An 11,343-nucleotide genomic window follows, 5' to 3' on the forward strand; every position below is an offset into this window, starting at 1 on the left:
AGCATTGATACTTCTGATTGTATTTAATACATACAGTGCACTATGACTGTCCCAACTCTACAATGCAGTAAGCTGGGTCTCTAGTCCTATGCTGTCAACATGGTAGCCACTTGCCTCATGGCTACTGAACACTAAAAGTGTGAGACAGAACCAAAATGTGCCATAACTGTAAAACACACACAAGATTTGAATGGTTGGTAAGAAAAAATAATGTAAAATGTGTCATTAAAATTTTTTAATATTGATATTATGGTGAAAGAGTTTGGAATAGGATTAAATAAAAATGATTAATTCCACTTGTTTCTTTATACTTTTTAATGTGGTAGTAGAAAAATTTTTTAATTACATCTGTGGCTCACTTCATATTTCTATTGGACAGTACTAGTCTAGATCTATCCATCAGCGTTGGTTTCCCACCAGTATAAATCTGTCATATTTTCCATTTCACAGTGAGAAATTAACTGGATTGATGAGTTTTTCTTTTGGAGATCTTGAACTTTCTAGGAAACTTTAAAGACTACAAAGTTTAATGTAAAAGAATGTGTTTCTAATAATGAAAATTTGAGAGCCATTTTGGGTGTGTAGTAACTTATTTCACTGAGAGATAAAGTCAGCCCAGAATGAGGGGTGAGAAAACATCAGAAAATTTTTCCTGCATCTAAGCTGCTGGTTTGCATCTAAGCTCTCAGGGACAGCAGTTGCCAGAAACTTCCATTATTCCATCTGCCTAGGAAGTGACACCAGTGCATCTGCAAAGCCATCAGTGAGAACCAGCAATGTCAGATGAGAAACTGTTGCTAGTCTCCTTTGTTAAGGCAGGAGAGGAGACCTAGGTTTGTAAGTTCATATCTGCAGCTCAATTATGCTTTCTTGATTGTACGTTAGAAAAGCTAACAAGTGCCAAGAGATTCAACATACGATTCTACCTGAGTGACAAGATTTCTTCTCATCTAAAAACAGTGTTTAAATATGCTTTGTCCCTTGCACTTCTTCCTCATCAACTATTTTAAGGATCTGAACAATCAAGGAGACCGCTACCTGATGTCCTTGAACTTTCATTTTGTTGTCGGTAAAGTGGAAAATAAGATCACCTACCTCATGAGATTATTGTGCAGTTTAAATAAGACAACAGTTATGAAAGCAACAGCCATTAGATATACTAGTTAGCCTTTGCATAACAAATGGCTCCAAAGCTTAATGACTTAATTTTTTTTTTTTTTCCTCAAAATTTCTTGGTTAGCTTTGTGGTTTTCCTACCCTGGGCTGGTCTCTCTTGGACTCACTCGTGCAGCTGCATTTAGTTCAGGACTGGCTGGGCCTCTCTTTCCATGTAGTCCTTCATTCTCCAGGGAACTAGACTGAGCTTCCTCTGTTAAAAAGGAGACAACAAGCCTAAATGAAGTCACTTGCATTAGGCCTCATAGCAGCAAACCAAAAGTTAGTACCGAACCTAATTACAGTGTTAACCTTCCAATTACAGTTGTGACCTGTAACCAGCAAACCTGGAATTTCCTGGAGGTAATCCGATGATAGACTCCTTCCTCTTAAGAGGGGGACTTTGCCTAAAACAATGCATTCTTTGCTAATAATTTTCTTTTTTTCTGCTCCCTCTCTGCCTTTAAAAAACTTTTCCTTTCTGCAACAATATGGAGCTTCTTTTTGCTTGCTAGATGGGGTGCTGCCCAATTCATGAATTATTCAATAAAGCCAAATAGGTCTTTAAAATTTAGTTGGTTGAATTTTTCTTATTTAACAACACCTTACGTGGTGGTAGCAGCATTCTCAGAAGGGAAGCCCCAATACATACACACTTATTAGGCCTCTAATTCAGTCACATTTGATGATATCCAATTGGTGGAAGCAAGTCACACGGCCACATCTAGAATCACTGTGAGTGGTGTCGATTATCAGGAGACATGTTTCACTGAGGGCCATTGATTAAACAACCTACCATACCAAGCCACCATTTATTGAGTCCTCACTGTGCCAGACACTGGACTAAGTATTTCACATGCCTGATGTCATTTAACTTATTGACAGTTTGAGAAGGTCAGTGGCTTTAGCTACATTTTTCAGATATGAAACTGAGACTGGGCATGATAGAGCAATATGCCCAGGATTCCACAACTTGTTAACAACAGAGCCAGGAGCCAAACATTGTCCTGGCTCTCTCTAAAATTTGTGCTCTAAAACCACTAATTATGCCTCTCACTAAATATTAGACGAAGGGAAAGGCAGGGGAAGGAAAGGGGAAGATTCTATTTTTACATTGCCTTGAATTACTTTCAAAAACAACCTCTGGTCAATATCTGGTATAAAGTAAAAGGCAAAGAGAGTTATGCCTCTTAGCATAAGAAGCCAAAGGAAGTCCGACAGGTGAGCCTGGAGTGATTACTGCTGTTACACATATCACTCCAGCTCTGAACTTGTTGGAAGCTGATAAAAACAATGAAACTCATTAAAAGTTTAGAAATATGTGATTTCCCCCTTTGCCCAATTCCACATTTATTTTTAAACCTTGCTCATGAAGAAGAAAGATATTAGACAAATTACACATTCCACCCAGCAGATAAAGTCAATGAAAGTAATCATTGACAAGCTCCAGCAGAATGGGAGTGCCGTTATCTTTCTTAGAAAACGAGGTATGGCTTAGAAAGTGTGTGTCTCCATAGAGAAGTAGAAATCCTCTTCTTAGATAAAAAATCTCATTAATAATATTTTCTCAGACAGGAGAAGAAAAAAGAAAGATTTGTTGAGATGGAGACCATAGAAGCAGATAGCAGCAGTCCCTAGCTGCAGCCTAGAGGAGCTGGAGTAAGGCACTAAAGGTTATATGAATGAGGGTCATTAATATTCACGGCAGCATCTAGTGCTGTGTTGCCAGGAGACAGTAATGAGAACAGAGCATCTTCTAGGTCTAATGGCACTGCAGCTGCCACATCAATCCTGCCATCCCCAGAAATGAGATTTCTATCATTTGCAAACAGGGCAGCACTGGTGGCTTGGCTGTCATTCCGGAAGGTCACTAAAAGATGCAGATGAGCTGCCCATATTTCTTGAGCTGACACCTACCAGGTTCCCAGAACAGCTTTGCCTTTTCAGGGACACTATCTGACAAGACAACTAACTCATACAGAGATAAAGGGAACTGGGTATCTGCTCTTGATCCTCGGAACACTTTGAAAAGTTCTGTCTTCTTAGACTGGATTTTCTTCTAAATATCTGCTACAGACACTTCTTTGGAAGCATTTAGCCTTGTCAGTCTTGTGCTTTCAAAACTTATGGGAAGGTCTTAGCATCCCTAACTGCTAAGTTCCTAAAGATTAGCAGGCAAAACACGTAACCATAACCCTTAGCCCTGTGTCTCATGTGGGTTGTCCGAGGAGCAGACTGAGACAAAGACTTGACTTAAACAAAGTGTTCATTTTCTCCCACGGTTAATGGAATTCTAAATGGGACAGATGTTTCAAAAACTTTTCTATCTCTATTCCTCTCTAATAGGGACAGAACGTTTTCTTACACATGTTTAGAGACCAGGTAGGTGTGAAGCTCCTTTTACATTTGCATCACAATTTCCCTCTTTCTTAGCACTTTAAATATACTCTCTCATGTTATCCTCCCCACAGCCTGGTGGATTAAATCATTCAAATGTTATTTATTTTGTACTTGCTATGCATGGATAAGGACACAGTGGTGAACGAAACTAGACAAACTCCTTACTCACATGGAATTACATTTCAGGGAATATTGGGGGAGAGAGATAGTGAACAAATACAAACATAAATTCATTTATTTTTACATTCAACCAATAATTATTGATCACTTATTCCATGGCAGGCATCCTTCTAGACACTGAGGGTACAGCATGAAATAAGACAGAAATTTTGCCTTCTCGAAGATTTGACTCAGTAGGGGACAATGAAAACTTAAAAACAGAAATCCATCATAGGTTAAAATAAGTGCAGTGAACTGAAATAAGAGAAGAAGGAACGATTAAGGGATGTTTGTACTGTTTTATACGGTGATCAGGGATGCTCTCTCTGAGGAAGTGACATTAAGCAGAGACATGAAGAAGTCACTTAAACATTGGTTTCTCTGAGGTAGCTCATGTTGTCTCCTGAGAATTAATGGGGCACATCTCTTTCCAACTTCACATTTAGTGACACCACATTTGATAGCTTAAAGTCAGCAGCATGGTGAGAAAATTTGCATGCCAGAAATCAGAAAATGCTATGAATCGGGACATCATTTTTTTCAGAGAGTCAGTCTTTAAGTATTTATCAACACCCAATTACATGTAAAAACCCAGGAAAAAAGTCTTCCTGGTGAGAAGAGCATCCGTTTTGAAGGCCCTAGATTGGGAGAGTGCTTTATTTATTGAGAAATATCAAGAATACTGTATGCCTAGAACAGTGGTTTTTATCACCTGGGAAATTTTTAGAATTACAAATTCTAGGGCTCTACCTCAAAACTACTGGATCATAAACTCTGGGGATGGGGCCCAGATACCTATTTTTTAAAGCCTTCCATGTGATTCTGCTGCACAGGAAAGTTTAAGAACCACTAGTCTAGATTAAGCACAATTATCTAATAGGAGGGTAGTGGGAAGGAAGGTTGGAGACTAGGGCCGAATCACAGGGGGCTCTACAGGCTTTGATAAAGACTTGTGATGGTTAACTTTATGTGTCAATTTGGCTGGTCCACAGTACTGAGATATTCAGTCAAACTTTATTCTGGATGTTTGTGTGAGGGTGCTTTGGGATGAGATTTACATTCAAATTCCTAAACTTTGAGTAAAGCAGATAGCTCTCCATAATTTGGATGGGCTTTATTTGATCAGTTGAAGGACTAACTAGAACGAAAATTGACTTCCCTGAGCATGGGGAAATTCTGCCATTAAACAGCCTTTGGACTTGATCTGTACCATTAGCTCTTTCTTGGGTCTCCAGCTTGATGACCCGCCCTGCAGATTTTGAACTTGTCAGCCTCCATTATTGTATTCTCAGGTTGGCTACAGTATCTTCAAGCTTACATCCTTTTTACAACTAGCAATACCATAGGAAAGAGGGTTTCTCTTTTCCAGGTGGTACAAGAAGAGTCTTAGAATTAAGTATGAGGCTCCTACTTGGGTCCTGCTCCCATTGCTGGACCAGTACTGAAGGAAATCTAACATGTCACCCAGAATATGCCTTTTTGACATAAAAATTATTTTGAGCTGGTGGCAATTATGAAGTAGTAAATGTAGAAAAAGCTGCCTCTTCCTGCCTAAAGGTAGGAAATAAATTCTCCTTTTACTACAGATGAACTTCTATCAGACCAGAGGCCACACCAGAGGAAACTGCAGACGAACCTTGTTATGTTCACCTTTATCTTTCTAGTTACTTCTCTGCCATTTACTATCCCTAGCCCAAACCCCTGTGTCTTTTCAGTTCTTCACAAATTTATTATTTCTTTATCTACGAGATATAAAAGCTTCCTGCTCTGGTCACTTTTCGGGCCTTCATTCTTTTGTGAAGGCTCACGTGTACATGTAAAAACTTAATAAAATGTGTGTACTTTTCTCTTATTAATCTGTCTTTGACAGTTTAATTTTCAGACAAAGCAAGAGACCCTAAGAGGGTTGAAGGAAACTTTTTCCTCCCTTCTAACTTCTTGGAAGATCCACAAAATACACTGATGGGCAGTAGTGGACCATCTGCTTACTGCTAAGGCCGAGGGTAGAGGGAGTCTTCTTCACCTAAACCCAGGGACCAAGAGTTGGGGAGCGGTGGGCTTCCTAAGAGAAAAGATACTTTACTTGGAGGAAGACAAATAACGAGAAGATCAACTTAATCAAAGTCTCATACATGGTAATGTAGGTAGGGCAGATATTTTAGTATTTGTGAACAAGGCAAGGTGACTTAGAATGATAATGGTGAGTTAATGTCTAAGCAAGTGTTTTAACCACTATCTCAGAAATCTTTCCTGGTCCCTACAGTCAGTCTTTGAGGTCTCTCCTTCGATGGAACTATGTTACTTCCCATAAAAAGAATTTTTAGAAACCAGAGTTGAGAAATTATGATGTACTTGCCAAACAGTTCTCTCCAAACTGTTAAGAAAAGCAGACATCGAACTGACCTAAAATTTTAAAAATCTTGAAATCTTAACCCTTCCTTTTTCCACAAAGCCTATCCCCACTCGCTGAAGGTGAGACTGCCGTTCATTTTCCCTGCTCTCCATCTGTTATTCTGATATTCAACTACACTAAAAGGAAATGGGGTACTCAAACTGATGTCCTCCAGGGGGCCAGAGTTCTGCAGAGCTCCCTTCAGCTGAGCAAATTTATCAGTCTTTAAGTCTGCACAGCCCACAGGCAAGGTTAGGGAACTGAGAATCTGAAGCTAGGGTAGCATAACAGGGGAATGTGGTAGGAGGATTAGGAAACTTCCCCACCAGTAGTTAACTCAGTTTTGATCTGTATCAGCTCCCAGAGCCCTGTCCCAAGATAGTGATGATAAAGCACTAGAGGAAGGGAGGGAAGCAATAGGGAAAGCCAAGGTCATGGGGTGGTAGGCCTATTGCCCTAGCAGGACTTCCCAAGGTTTCTGCCATTGGCATGGAAACATGGGCTTGCGGTCTGGTCTTCATCTATGAACATTCAAGATTTTACTTGTTCATTTTCCACTTCTGATCACGAACTCAACCCATCAAAAATGATATGTATGTCACAACGATTCCAGTTTATTAATTGACAGTAGAAGAGATGTTTTTTCAGTATTCAAAATGCTCAAATTCTCTTTCCTATGATTAAGGTAGTTGAAAAGCAATTATAGAAGGTTGCTTGCAGGCCTTGTGGGAAGCAGAGTATCAGAGCAAAGGGAGATGGGAGGTTTGTGCAATCATTTATCCTGTACATGGCAGAGACTAGCAGATTTAGTCTGCCACAGAAGGCTGTTTTTCAAAGACAAAACTGAAGCCAGTTGAGATAAGTACCCTTCTGTCCTTCATATGGGTGGAAACTGGAAGAATTTCTACTCTCTCACTTTCAATATAATATTATCAGCCACAAACATCTTCTGTCATGGACTTGCTACTGCCTCCAAGAATGTAGTTTATTCTAGATTAACTAGAAGTTAAGCAATGCCTTCTTGATGAAAGTCAAGGTGACAGCCTTGAGTCCTTTCAGTAATTCAGAAAACATCTCAGCCCCATTATCCAAAAACATTGCTCTGAATGTCCAGTGATATTTACTGAATTTATCCCCAAACTCTGGAGGACATAATGTTTGCATCCCAAAGCTTCCTGGGCAATGAATTCCAGACCAGGTGTTCGTTCTTTATATAACTCCTTCCTTCTCCTCCCTTTCTTTCTTAAAACAAGATCCTAAATCTATTCTCATATTTATCCTTCTCCACAAGACTATACACACAGGGAAGGTGGCATTTAAGGAGCAGGAAGAGAGGGAATCTCCTTGTGAGTGATTTAAGCAATCCTGGCTAATAAAATGTGAGAGGTCTAAGAGAAGTCTTTTGGGAATATTTCCTATTAGCAACAGGAAAAAACCTTGGACTCAAATGGCCTCATTTCTATCCATTGAACAGTTGCCTATTTACAAACAATGCATTGAGGACTCATTTAAGAACAATAAAGAAGTTAACCTGAACGTATGCAGAGGCCTGGGTGGCAGAAAGAGGGTGGGATTTGATCCTTGATGATTTTTTGAATTAAACAACCCTGTTACCATTCTCTAGGCAACTATCCTTCTGAGAGATAATAATCCCCTCTCTACCTAAGCTATTTTTTTTAAAGGTGAGGCAACCCTTGATTGATCTTACATATTGCAAGGACCTTGTCAGTTTACAATCCCTTATTTTTTATGCATACAGCACGGGGTCTTCTTAGGTGGTCTCCCATCCAAGTACTAATCAGACTTGACCCTTCTTAGCTTCCGAGATCAGACAGGATTGGGCTTGTTCAGGGTGGCATGGCCATAGACTTACTTAAGCCATTTTGAGTTGAGATTTTTCTTACAGCTGGAAGCTCCCTAACTGGTACATAGAGATAATGGATTCTAGCTCTACAATCGGTTATTCTGTTTATCTATCTAGGTCACTGTGAGCAGACCACTTAACTTCTCCAGACCTTCATTTCTTCATCTTTAAAGTTGACAAGTTGAAGGAAAGATTTTCTGCCTTCCCTTTTAACTTTGACACTCAGAGTTTCTGATTTCTCTTACATGGTATACAATGTGGGAACCCCTAACTCATCTGTTTTTTGTTTCATGCAGTCCCAGGTCAAGGTGGGTGAGTTTTCCCCTCTAGCCCTTCATTCTGAGGTTTTGATGTTGGAGAGCTCAACAGAGACATCTAAGAGAGGACTCAACCCGAGCTCCAGTGATCAAGTACTTGAATTCTTTCATGAGAAAGAATTCATGGACAAGATGAATATAAAACAGGAAAGCATAAGGTTTATTGAAGCAAAAGTACACACTTAGGAGGGAAATATAGACAAACTTAGTGATAGATCATGAGATAATGTCTGGATAATGGGCTTTTGTTCTTCTTGGGGGCAGGGCCTGGAGATGTGGTACTGATGTAGCTTTGTTGTCTCCTCCCGGCAGGCAGGGAGCTTGGTTTCCTACTCTTGCTTCCTAATTTGGTATTTCTGGGACTGTTATGGTGTCAGGTGCATGATGGGAGGCACAGTAATTACAACATAGATGAGATTATAATGATATTATAATTAGCCAAAGGTCAGATCTCCATCAAAAAAGGCAACCAGATTGGATAGAACTGGTTTTGGGTTGTCTTCTCTTGCATGGTTTGAAACAGGGAAGGAGCTAAAAAGAGCCTGAAGCCACATCCTGGAGGAGGAAGGTATGTCTCTATCTCAGTGTGAACCAAATGTATTGTGTGTCAGAATTATCCATTATATAATTCATTCATTCTAGATCCTCTCAGAACCTGAAAGGAATCAGAATATACTGCCCCAAAATATAGCACTTTGGCATAAAGATTATTTTGAGCTGAAGTCAATAGATGAAGGAAAAGTTCTCTGCCAGCACCTTATCTGCTAAAAAGCGAGGCATAAATTTTCTTTGAAGAAGATGCCCCTCTGCACCAGGAAGAGGAGAGTGACTCTTATCACCAGAAATTGGGGGAAGGGGGAGTAGGTTTTACACTGAGATGAATCTCCACAAACAGACCTTATTAAAATGATCTAATAATTTCCCTCATATATTTTTTAGCCATTTCTGCAATTTATCACCTCTAGAAACCCAAATCCTCTTTTGTTTGTCTAGTCACTTCACAATTTATCATCCTTTGTTAAAATGGTATGTAAGACACCCCTCTGCACCAGTCTAACTGCTTCACTGAGTTTTCATTTCTTTTCTGTGGATCTTCCATGCATATAAAATATCAACATCAAAAAAAAATTGTACCTTTTTCTCTTTTTAATCTGTTTTTTGTCAGTTTAATTTGCAGGTCCCAGGTACAAACACAAGAGAATAGAGGAAGTTTTCTTTTTTTGTCTCTCTAACAAATCCCAACAGCTCCAAAGTTTTCTCATGAATAAAAACAAGGCCTGATGAATCTAGGACACTTTCAGTCCAAACGTCTCATAGATTTTTTTTTAATTCTCAGTAATAACTTCTATTTAATGCTCTTGTGAAAAATTATATTTATATTTATGAACATTCCAACAAAAGATGAAGTTCTAACTCTTACTTTACAACCTCTCCCAGCTCAGCCAGACATGTGGCACTGGAGAACAAAGGTCACCTCAGCCCTTAGCCTTTCACTTGGTTGTTCCAGCCAGAAAATATACTTTCTTTAAGAAATAGAAACCATCATAGAAGGTTCCAATTAGGTCACAGCAGAGGAGATGGGAACTGGAAAAAAGGAAATTAAAATCTCCACCCATGGTAAACCAAAGAATAATTGAAGAGTGGGTGTTTTGGCAGAGTACTGTAATTCTTCAGCCCATCGCCCTTTTCACAAACATCAGAGCAAGACCAACACCCCCAATACACACACACACAGACACCCAGCAGCTCTAATGAAGGGCATAGCCACTTCACCAGGAAAAAGCTAGTTGGCTCAACTATCATGCCAACTCACAGAGAAAAATCAGCCATGTTAAGACCTGTATCCTTCTCACAGCCACAAGGGTGAATATTTGATTCTCATATAAGAAATAATTCTATTGATTTTTCTGAATTAGGAAGCTAAATGTTTGAGAATTAATAGTAACTCCAAAATTATAGATTTAACATCAGGTAATATTTTGATAAATACCATTTTTCTCATGAATTATAATTCCTTTTTTTTTTTTAGAAATTTATATACCATACAAGATTTATGCTCCTACTGACTATGTTTCAGTTTACTCAGAACATCTGAGGTTTTGAGTATCAAATAGGTATAGTAGAAGAGAAACACAAAAACAAATCATCAGGATATAACACAATGCAGCTAGACTAATAGCTTTGTTAGCTAGTTTATATAATGTCTGCAATTAAGCCAAGACTCTATGAACTATGATAAAGGAGGAAATAATCATGAGTTTCTTGAGAGTCTATGTTCACAATCTTAATAGTCATGGGTCTAACCTGTATGGAATATTTTTGGCTTCTCTGCCCCATGTTGGTGAGCTTCATACAAGGTAAATATTAACAATGGATTTTTGTCATTCAATCTACTTAGAGTAACATGAAGAATAGTAATTTGCAAGTCAACTATTAAAAATGATTTTTGATACTCAATTCACACAAGAAGATGACAGCAGAGCCACAGCTGATTTAATAGGTTTGTGTGAACCTTGAAGCTAAGACCACGGGAAACACTACAATAGTAAAACTCAAACTGCTATTAGTTTTATGTCTCATCAAGGCCATCAACATGTGGGTTTTCCCAGTAGAAGCCTGGGCTGTACATATTAAGTATAAAAGTTTGCATTGTTGATTAGTCCATGCTTGCTTCTTAACCACAATATGAGAAAAGCCCCCGAGGAATGTTATGTAGGTTGGGGTTCCACAGAAGGCAACTCCAAGATGTAAGCGGTTTATTTGGAAGGTGACACAGGAAGTATTAGGAGCAGAGGGGAGGAGTGAGACAAAGAAAGAAAAGAGCTAAGTTAGTTTGGATCTTCCAAGAAAGACAGGATTAGACATACAGAAATTTACTGGGGAAACCACCTCTGTGAGGTAAAGATGCAGGTGGAGCTTCAGGTTTCACTACTGTGGAGGAGAAAGAAGGCAGGCAGTTTCAATGGAAAAAATCCTGGACTGCAGTGCAATTCTAAGAAAGTTTTGGCAAAGTTGATGCGAGTCCCTGAGCCACAATCAGCAGTCAGAGGAGCCTG

Source organism: Pteropus medius, unplaced genomic scaffold (assembly GCF_902729225.1).
Source record: "Pteropus medius unplaced genomic scaffold, Ma_sr-lr_union100, whole genome shotgun sequence".
NCBI classification, from domain to species: Eukaryota; Metazoa; Chordata; class Mammalia; order Chiroptera; family Pteropodidae; genus Pteropus; species Pteropus medius.